This window comes from Euphorbia lathyris, chromosome 3 (assembly GCF_963576675.1).
Source record: "Euphorbia lathyris chromosome 3, ddEupLath1.1, whole genome shotgun sequence".
NCBI lineage: Eukaryota > Viridiplantae > Streptophyta > Magnoliopsida > Malpighiales > Euphorbiaceae > Euphorbia > Euphorbia lathyris.
The window spans coordinates 52,225,228-52,249,678 of record NC_088912.1 but is presented as its reverse complement, the minus strand read 5'-3'; positions in this window follow the sequence as shown (position 1 = coordinate 52,249,678).

Here is a 24,451-nt window from a genome sequence, read left to right as displayed (position 1 = left end):
ATTCTGCCATTGTTGTTCTTTCTTCTTCTTCAATGGTGGACACAAAAATACGCAATGTCACAGTATCTTCTTATTTAGTATTTTGTTTAGTTTTTCTTCTTCAATATAAATTCTTTGTGCATGCAATTTTGGATCCTATTGATTTCTTATCTCTACAATCCATTAGAAAGGCATTAGATGATATGCCTGGCTCCAGTTTTTTTGCTTCTTGGGACTTCACCTATGATCCTTGTAACTTCGCCGGAGTTTATTGTTCCTCTGACAAGGTTATCGCTCTTAATCTCGGCGATTCTGGCCGGATCATCGGTTCAATCCCGCAATCTCTCTCGCAGTTAAAAGGCCTCCGTTTCCTCGCCGTCAGTAGAAACTTCCTCTCCGGCACCATTCCGTCTACTCCTGGCCAGAAACTTCCTCCGTCTTCCAGATGTTCCAGGATTCTGGAAATTTGGAAATTTCCAGTTCTCGAAATTTCCAAAATTTAAAAAAATAGAAAAAGAAAAAAATAAGATAAAAAGGAAGAAGAAGAGAATAGAGGAGGAAGAAGAAGAAAAGAGATGAGGAGGAAGAAGAAGAAGAAGAAGAAGAAGAAGAAGAAGAAGAAGAAGAAGATGATGAACAACAATGGAAGAAGAAGATGAAGAAGAAATAATGGAAGAAGAAGAAGGAGAGAGGAGAGGAAAGAAAAATCATAAATAAATAAAAATCGTTTTTCCCAAATTACCCCTATACCACGTCATCATCTTATCGGTTTCCATCCATTTGCCTTGATTTTGCTAACGGTGACAATCACATGGTTGTGTTTGCAAAAAAAAAAAAAAAATACCACAGGTACCACATCGCAAATCGGCCAAACCACATGGTAGTTATTTGTAATTAACCCTAAAATTAACTTGTGAGAATGACTTTATCTCTTCAAAAATATCATCGATAAGAACACCCATCCGGTTATGAATAATTTCTTGTTTGCAAAGAAGATGGATAGTCGACAGAGAATCTGATGCAATCTGAATGGAATTAAACCCAGTTTCATGAACAATACGAATTAAACCCAGTTTTATTTCTTTTACTATTCCTAATTTCCTAGAGTTTGTACTATTTCAGGAACTTATTTCTTTTGATGAACGCAGATTTCTTTTCCTTTTTTAAAAAAAAGGAACGTTATTAGATAGGTTTTGGAGCTTGATCTTTATAATGTCACTTTCGAAATCAATGTTAAAATTGTGGTGGATTGATTTCACTTGATAAACCAGAATGAGTTTGAGAGATTGGTTCAAGACTATAGGATCTTATTCAATACTGATGTAATGATTTAGAAATGTCTTTTTATCCTAAACTAGTTAATAAAGTTGCTCATAGCTTAGCTACTAGTTTATTTCATTTTCTATTTCCATTTAGTAGGAGGTTGTATGGTGTAAGGATGTTTATCATGTTGATTAATGATATCTTTTCTTTTTTCTTAAAGAAAAAAGTCATATAAATATATTTATCTTATTTGTAAACGCATCATTTTTCAAATATTTATGTATTTGTAAAATTTTTCCCTTTAAATTCTCTATTATAATAATCAATTTATAAATTTTTATATTATAAAATAAAGGATCATAGTTTTAAATAAAATAAAATAAAATAAAAAGTAGATATTATAGTCAAAGTTTGCAGATTCAGACTAATGTCAGAGTTGTAATGGCCCAAATGGATCTATAAATAGAGCCCATTCTAATTGGGACACTCCACAAGTGACCGAAAATTGAAAAATTATTTGAAAAATGTGTAACGTTACAATATAAATTTTAGCATTATGCATCACGCAAAATTACAAAACTAAAAATATCTCAAATTTCATGACATGTCAAAGCGAAATAATAACAAATCAGTACATGAGTTTGCGAAGTGAGAATCAACATTCAATACTTTTTGAATTCTAACAGAGAAAGTTTTCTCTAGTTCTAGTTTATCTTTTACGTAAATTTCAAATAAAACTCCTGTGGTTTCACTAATTTTCAGATAAAGGACTAAGATTTACTTTTTATCAAAACGAGGATTGAGGTTTTGAACTTTAGCAAAATAAGGACTTTTTCGATTGATACTATTAAAATCACCCTTGACGACTTCAAAAATGACATATTTTAAGAATTACTAATATTCTAAACAACTTTAATTTTTCAACTTTTTTATTTTGAGATTGTTTAGATGATGTTTGGTAAAGAGAGAGAAAGTTAATGTTTAGAGAGAGAGTTCTAAAAAAGATGATTTTCGAAAATCGAAAATGTAGTTCCATAAAAAATATGACATTGAACAACTTTAATTCTTGAAAATTTTCATTTTCAGGTCGTTAAAGATGATTTTAATAGCATTAATCCTAGTGCGAAACCTCAATCCTCGTTTTGACAAAAAGTAAACCACAGTCCTTTATCTGAAAATTAGTGAAACCACAAGAGTTTTATTTGAAATTTACCCTATCTTTTATTATTGAAGATGTTCCGTTTTCTCTGTTGATAAAGAAAGAAAACTCAACATGAATGAAGGATTGGAATTATACAAGAGATTGATCCAATTGAGGCTTCGGGTTAATTAGGAGGATTAGGATGGGAATTTCAATTCCAAATGAATAATTTTAGTTTGATGTAGACATGGATTTGGCTGGATTGGGTCGGGTCTAATCGGATTTTATATTATATCTTGTTCAAGAACTGGCCCAACCTTCATTATATTTATACCGGGTTCGGACCGGGCTGGCCAATATAAGAAAATTGATTCCCAAACTCAGCCCAATTCGTCGAACTAATAATATGTATTTATATCAAAATAATTATTTAAAATCAATATTAAAATTTAAATGTAAAATAATAATAAAAAAATAACTAATCTTAAATAGCTCCTTGCGCCCGTCTCAAGAGCTGCTTCCTATAATAGAAGAGTTTTTTTTTTTTGACAAGGAAGAGTCAACTTTATTAAATATCAGAAACAAGAGCAGTACAAACACAAGGAGGAGGTTCTGAATTCCAGACCATCTTCTCGAAAGCAGGTGTAGCTGCACGGGCTAAAGAGTGAGCAGCGAAATTCGCTGACTTACGAATAAAAGAAATTGACACATTAACTATATCCTTAATAAGGATTTTGCAGTCTTCAATAACTAGATCCAGAGCCGAATTGCTACTAGTTTCTCGCTGAATAGAATACACTAGCAATTGTGAATCCGATTCCACCAACACGTTGCGCCTAATTCATGAAACTCAACAAACTAAATTTCTAGTAAAAAAAATTAGTTACCAGGGAAGGGAATGGTCAAACCCAGGAAGAAAAAAAAAAAAAGCAAAACAACAAACAAAACAAAATAAATAAGACTATAGTTAGCTCCTAACCAAACGTAGAAAGGTCAAGCCACTCAAATCCTCGAGGAGAATAGTTTGGATGCCAGCAAGCGTCACCCACACTCGTGATGATCAAATGAAAGAGTTCCTGTGAAATTCGTCATCCAATCAGCGGCTCGATTACCTTCATAATAAGAATGTTGACCCTCTTAAACATTTTTGGAGCCTGTGCTAAATGAAAAAATTGGGCTTTGTTCATAAAAAAAAATTAATACTTTCGTATAACAATAATATTTCTAGAAAATGAAATGCTAAAATATTTTACTTTAATTTTTTACATAATAAATATAATTTAATTAGATGTTGTATAATGATAATAATAAAAAAACTTAGGCCTTTGAAATTCTTAGACGGTTTTATACTCTAGATATTTAGCATTCACTTAATTTTTGACATATGAAAAAATAAAAATAATTTAGTTAAATATTATATAATAAAAAAATCGGAGCGCCATAAATTCGGGACACTGTGCGGATGAGTTTTTTGTACTCTCTCTTCCTACTCCCCTAATGCAACCGAACATCCCATGAAAGTTGCAGCAGCTGTTTACACCCCTCAATGATCTAGTAATATCAATGCATAGACAAGTCAGGGGTTTGGACAAGATGGAGAACCACTTGAGATGATATGCTAATAAAAATAAAAATAATTTTATAGAATTTAGAATAATTGAACATGACAAATCTTTGCTTACTCATCTCCATAAAACTAAATCTTTGAGAATTGTGTAATCTTATTATTCAATAAGTACGAACCATGCCTCTGTTAAGCTTTCAGTATGCTTAACAAACCTTAATAAACTTTCACTTTTTGCCAAGCTCAATTGAGAACTTGGATGCCTGCCGAAACTACACTTTCAAATGAGAAATTTAATTATATTCTCATTTTTATAGTTCAATTGATTAAACTACTCCTTAGTGCGTTTATAACTTCATTTTATTTAAGTTAAGTAAGAGACTCTTTTTACAAATGATTTTGGCACACTCTCTTTTAAATTTATATGAATGATAAGACTTATATAAATTCAATTCAATGTGAGAATAATTGTTGTTGTAAGTCTTCTTCCACTTTTTGAGTCTGGTTGTTTTATAGTCAATGGGCACATTACAAAACCTAGCCGTTTATGATTGTTATTTCTTCCTTTATGCCAATTATGGATCAATTCTTTATACATATCCTCTCTACCTTTCTTCGCTCTATAACTCAATTAAAAGTTATTTTAATCTGCCCAGTCATGATTAGACCTCCTGTTCGTGTCCTGTCATTTTATATTTATATCAAACCCAAATCCAACTCAAAAACTTTTATGTTATAATCGTGTTTAGTATCGATTTCGTATCGTGTTTTTAGGTTACTATTTTTAAATACTTTATGCAATTTTTAAATTAACATGTTAATACTAATCATCGAAAAGTCCGCTAATATCATGTTAGAGATTCATGTAATCTGTTTATAACAATTTAGAATGTTCGATTCATATTTGTAAGTAATAATTATAATTTTATTATCTTTATTAATAAAGTGACATAAAAACACGAGAAAATATAACAATAATTTTAAATATTCGTATCATTTTGTGTCGTTTTTAGGTTAGCATATCAACTCTAACCGAACCCAAAAATTTACCTGTCCTAAAGACTAAAATGTTGTGATGATTTTATCTAGTGGAATCGGATCGTGTATACTTTTGCTATCTTTATACATGATACACTTAGATTTCTATACAATAGATAATAGACATATGGCTACTTATGTGTCTTTAACTTTTTGTTTTCTTCTTCTTCTACAATGGAGCTTTGAAGACTTGCTTGAGGATGAATCCCCCTTCCTCTAATGATAATAATACCTTGTATAATTTAATAATTTAAGTAGTATAGTTTGTGATTGGTTTATCTTAGAATTATTATCAGAGATATTATTATATTTTTTTTGAAAGGAAATTGCATTAATGGGCCACAACCGGGCAAAAAATATTGATTACATCAGCTAAGAAACAAGGTAAATTCTCAAAAATAACGGGACTAGAAGCAAGACGAGATTCTCTAGCTAAAGTATGAGCAATCCCGTTTGCATGTCTCCTAATGAAGGTGACCTTAAAAGAATCATTGGAACGAAAATAAAGACGACAACTATCAATCACATCCCCAAATTCCGAGATATCAACAGACGGAGAATTAATAGCATTGACAACTACTTGAGCATCGGTCTCAAAAATTACTCTACGAAAACCCCTTTGAACAGTCCATATCAAAGCCTCAAGGAGTGCCCAAGCTTCACATTCCCGAACCTCCGGCAATCCCTCCTTCTTATTAACCCAAGCCGCAATGAACGGACCGTCAGCATTACGAATAACGACACCTACACCAAACTGTTTAGACGAAGCAAAAGTGCTTGCATCAACATTACATTTTACCCACCCATCAGGAGGAACATGCCATTTATTACATACCTGAACATTAACCACCGGGCACGGCCCCTTGCGCAGCAATTGAGCATTTTTCCAATCAGAAATGATTTCCTCTGAGCCCCTAACAACACGACTGACCGACTCCACTGTGTTATCCCATAATTTTGCGTTGCGCTGCCCCCACATACTCCAAAGTAAAGTAAGAAACAAACCAACCCTCGTAGGATCGACAGCCGCTAACACAGAAAAAATTAGATGACTAACATTATGAGCCAACAAAGTAAGAGAGCCGATCAGAACATTAAGCCCGACCTCCTGCCAAACAGCCACCGCCAACTGACATTCCACAAAAAGATGCCAACTATCCTCAATATCCCGACTATAAATCACACAATTCGGCGGAATTTGTACCCCCTTGAACCGTAAATTCACCCGATGTGGTAAGCAATCACGACAGAGTCGCCAAACAAAATAACGCACCTTATATTAGAAATTCGTTTATCTCCCGAATAATAAATGTGTATCACGTGAGCTGCATATGATATTTGTGTAGACTGTGGAGGAAACCATTTCTAAGCAGATTCTAAATAAAAGTTAAAATAATTTCTGGTGATTTTTTAATTTCTTAATTGGATATGATTTTTGAATAGAAATTCTCTCTTAAGTAGACATCATTATAAAAACTTCCCTTCAAATTATGCATAGGTGGTTCATTGCAAAGTTTTTATTATTATAAGATACTAGTCGAAAACCCGTGCGATGTACGGGATATGAAACTTTTATATAATTTAGATAAATAAATAAATTGATATATTTACTTTTAAGTAATTTTATATCATGCTATGAAAATTTGTTATATTATGTATATTTGAAATTAATATATATTTTTTATTGATAATTCAAATTAAATTAATTTTTAAAATAATTAATTTTTAATTTTTTTTATAGAATTTTAATTAAATATGAATGATTTATTTATTTTTACAAAATTCAATGATTTGTACTTTTTAGTAATTTTAATACATTTTCATATTTTTTTATAACTAGAATTCTGTGAAACAATAATAATAAAATAGAAGATTAATCAAGAAATATATTAGAATATAATGAAAAACCAAAAATTGAATTAAACTATAATTAAAATTAAATATTATATTTACGGTACAAAAGAATTATAATCTATGTTAAATAAAAATTGAATTAAACTATAATTAAAATTAAATATTATATCTACGATACAAAAGAATTACAATCTATGTTAAAATAAAAGCAATATCAATGTATTATGCTATAAACTATTACAATCAATACTTTTCTAATGTTGCACATGAAGAAACTATATCAATTCATTATGTTACATATAAAAAAATAAAATTCATAAGAATTAGTCACAAATTCATCTTGATGATAATCATTTTGCTTGATGGAATTTCATGATCACCAAGTATTCGAATTCAATTATTCATTCTGCTACAATAACCCAATATATCCAATTGAATCAACTTAAGATGATGATTTCTCATATTTTCATCTCGTAATATCTCATCAAGACATTCAATCAATTTGTTCTTCATTCTTTCACTGTATAGAATATCAGTCACGCTCGCAGATATCACTTATTTGACTTCATTAATATTTTCTAATAATTATATATTCTTGAATTTCGTAAGCAAGAAAAACAAACGAAAGAATAGAAAATAAAAATGAAGGGATAAAAAAGATAATTAGGAGAGAACTATCTTCTTATCGTTTTTTTTCGAAAATAAGAGAGAATATCAAGCTATAATCATATAAAGAGGAAAGTGGTAATATTTTTTCCCATTAATTAAATTTTTTTATTTTTTCTTAATGAAGTATTAAGTCTATAAATTAATTTTAGTTAAATAGAATTAAATTGCAATTGTAACCACTCAGTACAAGAAAACGTTTTATAATTAATATGTGAAATTAATTCTATTAATTAGAATCATTATATTCAACATTTGATAATTGGAAGAGATTTAAATAATAATATTTTTTAATTAATATTTTCCAACAACTTGTCCTATGATCATGTTTCATTTTCATCTGTTAAAAACTCTTGAAATACTAACAATTCTGTACAAACCACAATATAATAGTTAAAAAGTATATAAGCCAATGTTGCACAAACAATTATCTCAATATCCCATAATTAATGTACATTTTTAGGATTTTGAGCATAAAAATTTATTTTTATTTACCTTCATTTAGAATTCGTATCTAGCGTAATCCAAATTCTTCAAGAATAAACATCTTATCAAGTGTATTAGACGCTTACAGTCTCTTTGTCTAGAGAACTGGGAAAAAATAACTTCTTGATAATTATAATAATAATAATATAATTTATAATTGAAATAAACTTCATTTTAAGTATAATATTTCAATACTTCTTCAATATTTTTTCAATATGTCCCCAACTTCAATGAACAAATATTGTGTGAAACTTTATTTCTATTTGTACCAAAATACATAAAAATAAAAAAATACAATCCATATCAGTTATATAAACTCAAACTAAAAAAAATGAGTGGATTTCAACTGGCTCCGAATTAGAAAAATTAATCTACTTCAATTAAAGCTAAAAATTGAGTTCATCTAAAGCCGAAAATCTAAATTTTAGTTAGAGTTAATAATCAAAACAATAACACCTAGCAACATATACTAAAAAAGAATGCAAATATACAAAATCTTTATTTTAGTCATTTTGAAAAAAAAAGACAAATAAAAAAGAAAACATGGATAAGGTAGCGAGAGGTATGAAATCTGGGTAACGACGGAAATGGAATTTAATCTCTGAAAGATAAAACTATAACAACTATTGTTTAATAAAAATAAAACAACAACATAATTGAGAACAAAAATAACTACAACATACGAAAAAAAAAATCGAATAAGTACCTTGAGAAACATAAGAATTTCTTGTAATTTTTGACACTTTGTGTTTCCCGATTTTAGTTGTCCATGTATCTTCTATTTCTATCAGATTTCTTAAATTGGAATCAGTTTGAAAAAGAAAAGACAAATAAAACAGAAAACGTGGATAGGGTAGCGAGAGGTATAGAACCTGGGTAACGACGGAAATCGATCTGAAAGGTGAAACTATAACAATTATTGTTTAATAAAAAATAAAACAACATCACAATTGAGAATAAAATAACTACAACACATGAAACAGATCATGTCCAATATATATATATATATATATATATATATATATATATATATATATATATATATATATATATATAGTGGAAGCAGAGAGAAATGAGGAAAAGTATTTTAGAGGTATCATGCCTTATATAAAAGTTTATTTGTGACTTTTAGATTTAATTTGCTTTGTGTTTTTTCATCTTTGTGGAAGCAGAGAGAAATGAGGAGAAGTATTTTAGAGGTATCATGTTTTATACAGAAGTTTATTTGTGACTTTTGGATTTTTTTTGCTTTGTGTTTTTTCATCTTTGTGTAACTCTTACTTTCTTTTATTATTTTACTTAATGAGTTAGTAATGGTTTAATATATTATAAATATAAATTAGTTATTTTAATTAATTAAATTACTACGTTGACAACTCATCAAAGAGACCTCTAAAATACTTCTGCTTATTTCTCTCTGCTTCCGCTGCTTCCGCTGTTATATATATATATATATATATAGTATAGATTTCATGTTTTTATTTTGCTTTGGATAATTAATTTTTAAGAAATAAATTCATTAAATTCTTTGTACAATTTCGGCAAACATAAAAAGAAAATTCATATTAGTGTAATTTTTTTTTATTTTAAATCAGTTTTATGTTTCTTAATATTTTTATATCTGTAAGAACATAAAAAAAATAATTTCAATCTATAAGGGGGCGTTTGGTTCACATGAGGTAAGGGTAAAGGAATGAAGAAAGGGAAACCAAAGGAAAGGAAATGAATAAGCATTGATTCTCCTATGTGTTTGGTTATGTTTAGCAAAGGGAATGCAATTTTAAACCTCTGGAATTTTTTAACTTTCAGATTTCTAGAATTTCAAAAAATTCTTGAACTTCAAAAATTATTAAATTCTGGAAATTTTGGAACTTGAATTTAAAATTTTTGAAATTCTAGAATTTTTAAAATTCCAGAATCCGAAAATTCTGGAATTTCAAAAATTTTGAAATTCCAGAATCTAGAATTTCTGGAATTTCAAAAATTCTGGAATTTTAGAAATGCTGAAATTCTAGATATTCTGAAATTCTAGAAATTTTGGAAGTTCAAAAATTCTGGAATTTTGAAAATTCTAGAATTTCAGAAATTCTAGAATCCAGAAATTCTAGAATTCCAGAATCCAGAAATTCTAGAATTTCGAAAATTCTGAAATTTTTAAAATTCTGAAATTTCAGAAATTCAGAAATTTTAGAAATTCCAGAAATTTTGGACTTTTTGAAAATTCTGGAATTTCAAAAATTTCAGAAATTCTGGAATTTCATAAATTTCAGAGATTTGTGGTTCGATAAAATAAAAAGAACAAAAAAAATTGGGAAAGGGAATCCAATTCCCTACAAGATTTGGGGTAATGAGTTAACCTAAAGTGGGGTAATTATATAATCTAAAATGGGTAAAGAGAATGAATTTTTTTGTTAAACAAACAAGAACAAAGGGAATGAAACCCTCACATTCCCATTCCCATTCCTAAAGACCTCGAACCAAACGCCCCCTAATATAACATAAAGGATAAATAATTTTGCACATATTGGCTCTGTTTAGTAAAGAGCTTTTTGGAGTAAAATTAGAGGTTTGAGCCACTTTATAAGTTTTGATTAGTCAAACTTCTAATAGTGTTGTTTGCTCAAGAGATGTTTGAAAGAGCTTATTGAGTCTAAAAAGCTAATTTTAAAAAATCTCAATTTAGGAGATTTTTCAATTAGTTTATTGTTTCATCTCTTTGAATAACATTTTTATCCTAATTATTATCCTTTAACCCTAAATAAATATTTTATCATATCTTTATTTGTCATTTATCCAAACAGTTGTTAGCAATCAACTAAGTTTTACTAAACAAGTTTATATAACCAACTAGTCAAATCAGATAACCAAAAAGATAATGAACTATCAGCTAACCGTTAACATCTATTCGTCAAACAGTGCCATTATATTATTAGTCTCAACATAGAACTAATTCATATTAAAATAGAAAGCCCATTGATGAATTTCTTTAAGATATATCATTATTAGAAAGAAATATTTGATAATTTAAGCTCTTGGATTAATTGTCAAAAGAAAACATTTTGAGCTTTTGTTTTTTAGAAAAATAATAATCAATCTCACGATAATATAGAAGGTTGAAATAAATTTAGCCCTTACTACTATAATATAAGCTTATTAGAAGAATTGGTAAAATTTCTGTTTTGGTCCTTGAAGTTTTGAAACATTACATTTTGGAATAAATGAATTATGTTGACATGTATACAAGAAAAAAATAAAATAAGGAATCTTAACAAGGAATGGGAGATATTTGATTGCATCAAACAAGCAATTCATTCTATAAGCTATCAAGGTGTATGTAATGTATGTATGTCCCCTATGCCAACATAAATATTTCATAGAAGAAACCAGAATTTATAGCCAAGTTTTGGTATCTCTACAAATACCAAATATTAAGGTACTAAATGGTTGAATTCTTCTTTTTGCTAGTTATGTTGATAGGCTTTTATGTAATTTAATCCTTTAAGTTAGAAATAATATAAATTCATCTCTTTCATATAATCAAGTAATCTTTTATCAATCAAAAAATTTCTCTTTAAGAGTGTGTTAGGGTTTATCCCTCTTATCAAATGAAGATTTTTAATTCCTACAAGTTTTAGTTTGTGAATTTGGGAGTTTCACAAGTCCTTAAAATTTAGCTTTAGAATATCTTTAGTAGTTTATGATTGAAAATTATCGTCACAAACCCGATTCACATGAGTTAGCTAGCCACAAGACTAATATACCAGTCAAGTAAATTTCTTACAATCCCTCATCCAATAATTCCAATTTATTTATAATTCTGAGAGTGAGAAAAGGAAGTAAGGGAAAAGAGATAATTGAATATGAAAACTTAATCGTGCAAGGCAGCAAGTTGAGAATAAGTACAACCTCTGATTTTGTCAGTTGATACGAACACTACTAGCCTATATGAGCATTGATGCGAATCAATAAGTATTAGTACCTCGAAAACTTGACAACTAGATTTAATTTTCAAGAAAGCTTATGGATCAAGGTTGGACAGATAAAAACCCTTGCAAAACTAAGTTGCAAAGACCGAAATCCAATCTCCAATAATAAGATGATAGTTCAATTGAAGTCCTTCGAGGTTTCACATAAAAACCCTCAAAAAGTAATCAATTTGGTTGATAACGATTCATAAACTGCTTGCAAATTGTGTTTTTAGGGGTTAAATACCCAAATAAAATATTAAAATATCCTAAAATAATAAGGCACTAACTTAGACTTTTAAGGGATTGAAAGTAAAATTTCAAGCTAAAAGTAACAGAAACAAAAATCCTAATAAAAACTTGTCCATATACCATGTAGAATGGTATGATCCAGACCCTAAAGTAAGTTCCGGAGAAGAAACAACAAACTACTTCGCATGGTTCGGCTCTCGGAGTAAGGTTCAGAGTAAGCCCCGAAGTGAAATAAAATACCCCTTGTGAATCTCTAAACTTGATTTAGTCCTAGAGTAAGGTTCGGAGTAAGAAAATTTACTCGTCTTAAGTGATTTCTTCAACTGACGTTCTTGAAACTCGAAACCAATATTATAAACAAGATATTATAATGTTTAAGCATATCCTTGACCATAATATCAATAGTTTTATGACGAACACTTGATTATCATATCACAATTGCTTAGTCCTTGAAATCTTCATTTTGGATTTGATATTCAGCCTCTCCTTTCCTTGTGATTTAAAAGTGAGCAAGGTCTCTTATTTCTTATGTCACGTGCTTTTTTCTTTGGATTGTCGAACAAAGATGATATGGATCAGTGACGATAATGATGGTTTTGATCTTAAACCACTAAAGAAATAATCTCTTCACTATCTCAACTATTAGGAAATAATCTCAACAAGGTTGAAAACCTTACTTGCAACATGAAAATATATTTTATTGCATAAAATTTAAGGAAAAGTACAAAAATGAACCTTGTGATTTGGCCGATTTTCAAACATAATCCTCATGGTTTAAAAGTTGACAAACATATACCTTAAGGTTGATTAGCAAAGACAATCCAAAGTGACTAACGCGGTTAAATAAGATGACATGATAGTCAAAGTCAAAAGGTTAGAGGGGCAATTTTGTCATTTCAATTATTTTAATTTATGATTTATTTTATTTTTAAAATTAAACGCCTTATGATCCCCAGTTGCACCTACCCATCTCCTCTTTGTCTCCCACCTATCTCTTCAATCTATCTCTTTCTTTCATCTTAACTAACAATGGCAACAACTTCCTTTCCATTCCGCAGACATAAAAAATTGAAGATGTAGAAAATTATAATTCTGCTTGTCATGCAGAAAGGACTCATGCTTTGGGTCGTTTATTTTACACAAAGCAAGAAGGAATGATAGTAGGATGCGAGAGAGCCAACTCTTCCCCGATTGATCCATCAAAGTAAGAAAGTAAATAGCCAGAGAAGGGATCCGATCTCTCTTCGCTTATAAGGATCGGATCTCTCTTCACTTTTTGTGTGGATTGGATCGGATTGCGAGCGTGTCAGTAGCTTTGTCAAAAAACTATAAAAAGAGCTAAGAACTAAGATTTAACTTCTAATCAAACGAAAGAGTAAAAAAGCTTAAAGAATATAAAGTGCTTAAAGTTTGTAGTGGAATCTAGAAGACTGATTATGACTACACTAAGATGTTGCAAAAAAGAGAATTCAAAGAGAGGAACACTGTTTGGATTGTATTGAAATGACTTTGTTGATAAAAACTGAAAGACTGGAGCTAGAGCTTACAAGTTGAAAGTGAAATTCGAATGAACAAACTAAGGCTGCGGAATAGCTAGAATTCGTAATGTGAGCATTGTTTGAATTCTATTAGGATTTGGTTTGATTTCATTTCATTTTGTTGAATTGGTTTGAGTTGGATCCCTCTTCATGCTGTCAAAACTTGTATTTATACTGTAAAAATAAGTTGGTAACTGTTCATCAAGTAAGTTCCACGTTACGGCAAAGAAGTTCCAATAAGTTCTGTAATTGCTTTCATCCATTAACTATTTTTTGCTGCTGAATTATATTGTAAAAAATATGTTGGAAACTGCCCATCAAGAAAGTTCCACGTTTCATCAAGTAAGTTCCACGGTTTAGCAAGTAAGTTCTGTAACTGCTCAGCAAGGAAGTTCCATAACTGCTTTCACCCACTATTTCCTATTTTTGCTCCACTACCTCCCCACTATCTCCACTACTCCACTTTCTAACTTCCACGAATTTGTGCAGCTCCACCATTGATTTAATTGGTTAATTACCCAATTTAGCCAGAGTAATTGGTAAATTACCATATCGGCCTAATACTTCTAATTTCTCACACATTTTGATACAAAAGATACAATTGGCAAAATAATATCAAATCCAAACCAAATTAAATTGCCTAATTTCCCCCCAACTTCATCAATTATTTTAATTTATGCCAAATTAAGTAGATTAATTACGAAATTGGCCTAAATTAAAACATAGGTGAAACACTACTCCATCTTTTCTTCAATAGAATGAAAATCCTAAGAAATAGGATAGGTAAATACAAAGAAATAGGATAGGGATAAGCCTGATCCCTTAGAGCATCTCCAATAGAAGGTGCCCAAAAGAGTATCAGCTGATGTGACAATTAGTTTGGTAACTTTTAAAGGGTGCATACTATTGGAGTGATGGTGGGTGCCAAAAAAATTGCCAAAAGGTTATCAAACATTTTTTAATATAAAAAATTTGATTTACTTGAATACTATTGGTTCACATTTTTTATGAATTTCTCTCTCATTTCACTATTGGTTGACAATATTTATAATTAAATAAATTATATATTAAGTAATAATTTGTGGGGTCATTGTGGCAACTTTTAAAGTTGCTTACTATTGGAGCATTTTTAAATAAAAGTTGTCAAGAGTGATGTGGATTACTAAATTAATAAAATATTATATTTTAGTATGATGTGTTAATTTTTGGCACTCTTTGGAGCAACCTCTATTGGAGATGCTCTTAGAGCTCTCTTCTTCTCTAGAAGATCCTCCCCAATCTCTTTAGAAGATCCTGTAAATCTCTTTAGACTGAGATTGTACTCGCGGTAAGCTCTTTACCTCAGCTTATGAAACAAGAGAACGGATCCTCCATAATTCATATAAAAAATCGTAACACACTATATTGAAAGATCATTATATAGTTGCTTTCGAGAACACTATATACCCTTGGCTATGACTTGCGCTTTCAGTAAAAACTCAAAGTCCAGACTGGAATCGAAAAGCACAGAACCTAGACCGTCGAAAAGCCCGAAATTCCCATTCCAAGAAAGAGGAAGGGGCACAGAAGGAGTAGGCACAAGAAAAAGAAAGTACCCGCGAGCGTAGTTTAAGAGCGTAAAGCAACTTGGGGAGGAGGATATGTTTATGTTAAGGGCTTGGCTATGTTCTCTCGCCCACCTAGTAAGATCGATAGCATGAGGTTTGGGCTTGTTCTCACTAAGAATGAGATATATAGTTTTCAACGGGGATCTTTAGTGGGTCGACTTTCTTTCATAGAAGAGTTTCTCAAGATGGTTAGGATGAGGCAATGAAGTTAGGCATCATACTTGACTAGAAATCCATGAACATCACTCCGGGATGACCTTGATCTTCTTACTAGTTCAAACTAAAAGTAAGGTTGTCCTGCTCTACCAGGCTAAAGAGCTTCTTTTATAGAACAAGGTAGCTTACCACTAACAGGACCCCCGGGGAGGGCTCGTGCGCTACATCAAGACTTTAGAAGACCTAAATTCCAGATTGCATTTATTTCTTACTTTTCTCCATAGTAATAGGAATCAAACTATTTCTCGCTTATAAGTCTTAGAATAAGTACTCATATTCATTGCATCTATGCTCTCCCATAAAGACTGAGGAAGACCTTGCTTTTCTTTTGCTTTGCTTGAAGGTATGATCTCTCTATAATGTTCCTTTATTTATTTATGTCTATTTTCCCCCTTATTGTATATCTTTTGTCATGTAAATACACACAGTTGTCTGCTTCATACTTTTTCTATAAAAAAAGTCTCGTTTATTTCCCTAATTTACTTCTCACAATTGTTTATAGAGCCAATCCTTTTGGTCTATCCATTCAGATGGTTTGGTTCTCGATTAAAACATAACACATCATAATCATTCATATCATGCATAGAGGTCTTAGACAACACGTAATAAATGTTACGTGTCTTAGGATCGTTTAAAAGCACAATTTGGTCTCGTCAGGGCAAAGGTTGCTTAAATAGAAAATCAGTATCCGAACTAGAGCCACATAATTTCCAAGAGGGTATGTCAACTAGTGATTCAGATGATAGTTCAGAATCAATTCAGGGTTATACAGTTCCTTCAACAGAATCTCCTACAATGGTAATAGTCGAGGATTTAAGACAGATGATGAAGGATATGCTCCAGGGGGATGCCTTAAAGAAGGCAGTATCCGAAGTTGTTAAAGCCAACATTTCCACTTCAAACTCTAGTGGTGAAACTCCTTATCACACCATACCTGAGACTTCGGGTCACAAGCATAAGGGGAAGAAGCCTCAGAGCCTAGATCATAATGGCAATCAAATCATATCTTCTGATGACGAAGAGTCTGAAAGAGACCCAAGTACAATCAGCAAATGGCTGAAATGAAAAGATTGTTGAAACACCTTTCCACATAATTTTGATTTGGCAAAATTGTTTAAGTGTAATTAAAAGAATATTCTAAACATGCTAAGTTTAAATGCTTTGATTTATTCTACTAATGTGTTTGTTCAATGTTGAGTTAAATTGTTTATAAGACACAAAGATTAAAAGGCCCAAAGCCCAATACGGAAGTCAAAGCCAAGTCAAACAGTTTAAGGCAACTCGGCCCGCGTATGTCAAAACGCTGTCGTTATGTACAAAACGCAGCTCAGCAAAAGAAGGATCTAGAAGACCTTCGTGGAACAACTTCGGGACGAAGCTACTGAGTTGATTCGACAAAGAGTACAAGACAGCAGCTGGCTAAGAACAACTTCCAGACAAAGTGTTTCCACTTTGGGTAAAGTTCAGAAGACACGGAATGCTGTCTAGTTGACCTTACCATAAATGGAGAGACATTCTGCCGAGCTGACCAAAAGCTGACCGAGGACAAAAGATACTCAAATATGATTGGCCGAGAGCTCTGAGCAAGACAGGGTGACAACGACAGGAAGCCGTTTCCCTCCAACGGTTATTTCGAAATTCGAAATGACCGATGCCTCAGACGTCTCTATAAATAGAGCCCTTCAGTTGCTTCATTCAACACAGAACTTGATTAAGCCATTACGCTGACCAAATTCTACGCAAAGTTCTGCAAGAAAAAGCAAAGCAATCTTACACTAAATTTCATATCTTTTGTGTAAAAGTCTAGAGTGATTATTCAATCATCTAAGGTGTCTTAGCAATCGTTGTTTAGGACAAACACCTATCATTTCTAGAGATTAGAAAGGAGAGGCTGAGTACTCGGTTATAGTACTCAGCGAGAGATTAGGATTGAGTAGAGGTATAGAGGAAGGTACTCTTGTTATACTCAGTTTCTAAGATTGTAAAAGGTTTGATGCTCTACCGTTAAAGAGCTCAGTAGAGAATTCGAAAGCTCGAAACGTGTTCCGGGGACAGGACGTAGGCTTAGAGGCCGAACCTGGATAAATCTGCTGAGTAACATATTTCTAACCTTAAACTCCTTTATATATTTATTGCTTGCTTAAACAAAAACTGACCAAGTAAAGAGGTCAAGCTGAGTTGTGCGCATTGAATATCTGAGCTCAGGAATAGACTCTAAGTGCTATCTCCTGACTCAAGTAAAAGAACTGACCTAGTCACCAGTTGACTAAGCCAGTATCTTGCTATTCACTCAGCGCCGCTGTTAAAACCTTTTTCTCACGAAAAAGAAGTCTGCCCTAACAAAATTTTTTAAATTGTTCCTAACCCCCCTTGGAATTATACTTGTAACATTATAAGGGACCAACAAGTGGTATCAGAGCTTAAAAGCTCACTGTAAAAGGTTTAACCACCTTGAGCTGATCCCCACAATGGGCGAAAACAGCACTCGGTTTCTCCCAGGAAACCAAACAACTCAGATCTTACCTGAGGGGCTATCCATTACTCGGCCTCCCCTATTCTTCGGGTCTAACTATACCTTCTGGAAGAATAGGATGAAAAATTTCATTCAGGCTACAAATATGAGTGCCTGGCTATCCATAGTCCAAGGTCCATTTGTACCTGTCGAAGTTGTGGCTGGCCAAACAATTGTTAAAGCTGAGGCCAAATGGACAGAGGATGATCTCAAGAAGCTACAAAATCATGCTTCGGCTATAAACATGCTTCACTGTGCGCTCGATGCTGCAGAATATAATAAAAATTCAGGTTGTGAGTCGGCGCAAGAGATCTGGAAGAAGCTGGAGGTCACCTACGAAGGAACCAATAAAGTAAAGGAGTCCAAGGTGAACCAGCAGATGAGACTATACGAGCTGTTCGAAATGAACAATGATGAGGGAATATCTGACATGAATGCAAGGTTTACAAACATCATAAATGAGCTCAAGAGACTTGGGAAGATCTTCACTGAGGAAGAACAAGTCAAGAAGATTCTCAGGAGTCTTCCTAAAGACTGGCAAGCAAAGAAGACCGCTGTTGAGGAAGCTCAGGACTTAACCACCTACAAATATGATGAGCTCATCGGCTCGCTGCTGACCTATGAGATATCAATGAAAAACTTCGAGGTGAAGGAAAAGTCTGAAGACAAGAAGCAGAAGTCTCTTGTCATGAAAGCTGACTCCACTGATGGGAGCTCAACAGATGATGAAGAGATGGCTATGTTCACAAGGAAGATGAAAAGGCTATTCAGAAAGAATGACAAATATTCTAAGAAGCCTTACAGAAAGTTTGATAAGTATAAAGCTGAGTCCAGCGACAGCAAATACAAGAAGGACAACTCAAAGCCCATTACATGCTTTGAATGTCATCAAACTGGCCATATCAAGTCAAGCTGCCCCACGCTGAGGAAAGAAAAGAAGAACGACAAAAAGGCAATGGTGGCAACATGGAGCGACAGTGATGAGTCTTCATCAACAGAAGCTGAGGCCACCGAGTCAGCAAAGATATGCTTCATGGCTGACGAACTTGCTGAGCCGTGCGTCTCTGAGCATGTTGACCCCTCCATTGCATCTGACGATGAGGAGCAATCAAATGAGGTAATATCACTTTCCCAGCTCAGAAACGAAATGGGTAATGCCCTGAGTGACCTCTATACACTTGTCAAAAAGTGTAATACGAAAATTAGAGCACTCAGCAGGCGTTGTGATGAGGTTGAAGAGGTCAAGCTAAGTGACCTCAGATTCCTTCTTTAGGACAACTCAACTTTGCATGATAACATAGAGATCATACATAAGTCTGTCTCTGAAGTCCAATCAGATTCAAAGAAACTGAGAAAGGACGTCATAAATATCCAGAACCAATAAAAGGTTCAAAACAAAAGAAATATTCCTCTGAATGCTCAGTACCGAAGTACTGGTCAGCAGAGATGGAATCCCCAGCGGAATGTCCAGTGTGACTTCTGTGGGAAGAAAGGACACACCACAAAGGTGTGATGGCACGCTCAGCACTGGGGTGCTGACTAGTCAGTGAAAAATCCTAAACGGAAAGTCAGCTGTGACTTCTGTGGAAAGAATGGCCATACTGTCCAAGTATGTCGCCATAAAATAAAATATGATGCTTTACCTGTTGAACCTAACAAGCAAGGACCCAAAAAGAATTGGGTACCTAAAAGTAACTAGTTACAATGCAGGTAAGCCTGAGGTGTGCTGAGAAGTCAAAGATGTGGTATATTGACAGTGCATGCTCGAGGCACATGACTGGTGATGAAACTCAGTTCATCACATTTGAGCGTAAACGAGGAGGAAGCGTAAGTTTTGGAGACAACAAAAAGGGTAAGATAGTAGGGTCAGGAACCATCGGAGGTAATCCTACTATTGAGTCAGTCTCCCTAGTCAGCGGACTCAAATATAACTTACTCAGCATAGCTCAGCTATTTGACAATGGGAGAAAAGTTATATTTGATGCTACTGGATGTAAAATATACGAGGGAAAAACAAATGAGTTAATTTTAACTGCCCCTCGGATTGATAATGTCTTTATGCTAGACTTAGAGAAAAAGTTTTCAAAAACTGTATGCTTAGTTTCAAAGGAAGAAAATTCCTGGCTATGGCACAGGAGACTTGGTCATGTAAGCATGGACCTCCTGGCCAAATTAGCAAGAAAGCAATTGGTTGAGGGACTGCCTGAACTTAGATTTGAAAAAGATCAATTATGCCACGCTTGCCAAGCTGGAAAACAAACCAAACAATCTTTTCATAGCAAAAACATTGTCTCAACTAAGCGTCCATTAGAATTACTACACTTGGATCTCTTCGGTCCAGTCCAGCCGCTGAGTCTGGGTGGAAGAAGATTTTCCTTGGTCATTGTAGATGACTTCTCTCGGTACACTTGGGTCATCTTGCTGAGTAGCAAGGATGAGACCTTTGAGACATTTTCAAATTTGGTTAGAAAACTTGAAAATGACAAAGACCTAAAATTGGCTCACATCCGAAGTGATAATGGTGGAGAATTCAAAAACCAACAGTTTGTTGAATTCTGTGAAGCCAGCGGCATTGACCATAATTTTTCTGCTCCTAGGACACCTCAACAAAATAGGGTTGTTGAAAGGAAGAACAGAACCTTGGTTGAAATAGCCAGGACAATGCTGAGTGAGCATAGGCTTCCAAAGTACTTTTGGGGAGAAGCTGTTAACACAGCGTGCTATATTCTTAATAGGGCTCTTGTTAGACCTATACTAAAGAAAACCCCCTACGAGCTTTGGAAAGGACGAAAGCCCAACATTGGATACTTTCGTGCCTTTGGCTGTAAATGTTTTATTTTAAACACCAAAGATAGCCTAGCTAAATTTGACTCAAAAGTTGATGAAGCTATCTTTTTAGGCTACTCAACAAACAGCAAAGCATATAGAGTTTTCAATAAACGAACTCAAGTTTTAGAAGAGTCAGTACATGTTGAGTTCGACGAAACTAACCCTGCAGGAAGATATCTGCCGCTGACCGAGGATGATCCACACTCAGTACCCGCTGATCAAGATACAGCCGCTGAGTCATTCCCTCATGGGCTGACCAAAGGTAAAAGTGAACCAAATATTGTTTTCACTAACCAGTCTTCACCTGCAGAGATTGTTGAAACACAGACAGCACAAGACATAAATCTACCAAAGGAGATAAGGATACCAAGAGGACACTCAGAGAGTGCTATTCTTGATGCCACTGAGAATACCCTGATGACAAGAAACCAACTCAGGAGATACCTTAGCAATGTAGCCTTCGTCTCAGTTCATGAACCTAAGAACTTCGCTGATGCTGAGGAAGATGAATTCTGGATGAGCGCAATGCAAGAGGAACTTGACCAATTCAGAAGAAACGATGTATGGGAGCTAGTGCCACATCCAAGGAGTCAGAAGACCATTGGAACAAGATGGGTCTTCCGCAACAAGCTGGATGAGCAAGGAAATGTAGTCAGGAACAAAGCAAGGCTTGTAGCTCAGGGCTACAGTCAGCAAGAAGGTATTGACTACGGTGAGACCTTTGCCCCAGTGGCAAGGCTAGAGGCTATTAGGATTTTATGCGCTTATGCAAGCTATATGAACTTTAAACTGTTTCAAATGGATGTTAAGAGTGCATTCCTTAATGGAGTTATAAACGAGGAAGTTTATGTTAATCAACCTCCAGGGTTTGAGGATCCTAAATTCCCAAACCACGTTTATAAACTCAAAAAGGCTCTGTACGGCCTCAAGCAAGCACCACGTGCTTGGTATGAGAGGCTGACCAGTTTCCTACTGACTAGAAACTATGTCAGGGGCAAAGCTGATACAACCTTATTCATTAAGAGAAAGGGTAAAGATACCCTGCTGGCACAAATATAAGTTGATGATATTATTTTCGGTGCTACTAATGAGTCAATGTGCAAGGAATTTAGCAAGCAAATGCAGACTGAGTTTGAAATGTCGATGATGGGAGAACTCAACTTCTTCATTGGACTTCAAATCAAACAAGGGAAAAATGGCATCTTCATCAGTCAAGCTAAATATGCCAAGGAGATATTGAAGAAATATGATCTTGAAAATTGCAAGCCAGTATCCACTCCTATGGGCACTGACACTGTCCTTTGTGCTGACGAGAATGGTAAGTCGGTAGACAACAAATTGTATCGAGGTATGATAGGCTCTCTACTTTACTTAACAGTAAGTAGACCGGACATTCAGTTTTCAGTATACTACTGTGCTAGATATCAATCTAACCCTAAGGAATCTCATTACATAGCTGTAAAAAGAATCCTTAGATATTTGCAAAGCTCAGTGAACGCAGGTTTATGGTATCCCAACACTCATGGCTTTACACTCGTTGGATACACTGACGCTGACTATGGTCGAGACAAGCTAGAACGAAAAAGCACCTCTGGAGGATGTCATTTCTTAGGAAGCTGTCTTGTATCCTGGTTCAGCAAGAAGCAGGCATCAGTAGCCTTGTCTACCACTGAAGCTGAGTACATTGCTGCTGGACACTGTATTGCTCAAGTCCTATGGATTAAGCAACAGCTTGAAGATTACGGTGTTCAAACAAAGACAATTGAGGTCAAATGCGATAACAAAAGTGCAATTGATCTATCAAAGAACCCAATTCAACACAGCAGAATGAAGCATGTCAGCATAAGACATCACTTCATTAGAGACCATGTACTCAAGGGTGAGATAAAGCTGACCTACGTCCCAACGGATGAGCAGCTTACGGATATCTTCACAAAGCCACTGGCTCGTGAACAGTTCAGCATACTGAGAGAAGCCATTGGTATGTTTAATCCTCTTCAGTAAATTCCAGCTCTTAATATAGACTCATGCTGAGTGAATTAACATGCTGAATGATCTATTGTTTGCTGAGTATAAATGCATGCTGAGTGTTTAACGTTAAATGAATGAATGTCACATACTGAGCAAACATTGGCACCAAGTAGTTACCTCAAACTGAGAAATCATCCGTACGTATAAAACTGACCACTCAGAATTTAAAACGCTTAGTATTCTAAACGCTGAGTATAAGATCCATTGCATTTAATGCTAGAGCACGCGAATAGCCACCTAGGATGACGTATGCGCCGAATGTGTCATAAAAGCCAGGATTATTGTCGGTTCACAATCCCAAGGCAAAACTGACACATGGATTCGATAAGATCCACTTTTCACCGCTATAAATAATGGGCAAATCCCCATTGTTATCTCTTTACATTTACCGAATTCTCTGGCAAAGCATTCTCTCTCTAAAAAAACTCTCAAAGCTTCCCAATCCTGTTCTGAAACTATGACTAGAGTTTCCGTTAACATCTCCGTTGCCGGTCACCCTAAGACCAGCTCCGATGAACCCTCCAGGCGTTTTTCCTGAAACCACCAAGGTCACTGTGCCGAGCAAAGGCAAAGCTGGCCAAGCTACCTCCTCTAAGGGAAAGCCGACCAAGGCCAGAACCTATACCAAGGTATTCGAAGACATTAGGGAATGCAAAATAGACTTCTCACGATGGTTTTTTGAGGCCTTCGTGACATCCGAGCAACCCTTCTACGAATGGATATCGAAGAATGGCTGGACCGAGCTGTTCTCCATTAGAGATCACACCTATCCTGACCTAGTAAGGGAGTTCTACCACAATCTCCGAGTTGCTGATGATAACCAGGACTATCTGGTAACTGTGGTAAAGGAAAAGACCATTTTCATAAGCCCTACCTATCTTGCTAACTTGTTAAAGTTAAAGAATGAGGGAACAAAACTGAGGTAGTCTGGGGGATCATAAAGGAACTGGGTACAATACCACCTTCTGCAAGCCCGCTGGCCACTCTGGAGAAATCTCCAGCACCTCAATGGGTCAGCACCAAAAGATGGCCCACTATCTGCTGACCTACTACATTTATCCCAAGATCAACTGCACCACCTCAGCAACGAATTTTGAGCAATGCTTCATATGGCATATGCTGACATACAAGCCGATCAACATGCCAGTATTCTTGATTGCTGGTTTCCAAAGGAGCACTGGAACTCTCAGGCTGGGCTCGCTCATCACCAGAATCCTCGTAGATCATCAAATTGATCTATCTGAAGAAACTAAGGCTAGAGGATCTGAGATAACCGCTGCTTCGCTGAGAGCTTTGAAGTTCAATCAGCCAGTAAAGAAAGGAAAAGCTGCTGCTGAACAACAAGCTGAGGAAACAACTTCAAATCAAAGCAAAAGGACAAAGGCTCCAGCTGCCCGCAAAAGGAAAGCTGTTGGGAGTCCTTCGAAGAAGGCTGAGCCTATAACTAAGAAGCAGAAGTCAGCTGCTCATCAAGGTCAGGAAAGACCTAAGTCAGCTGAAAAGAGGAGCA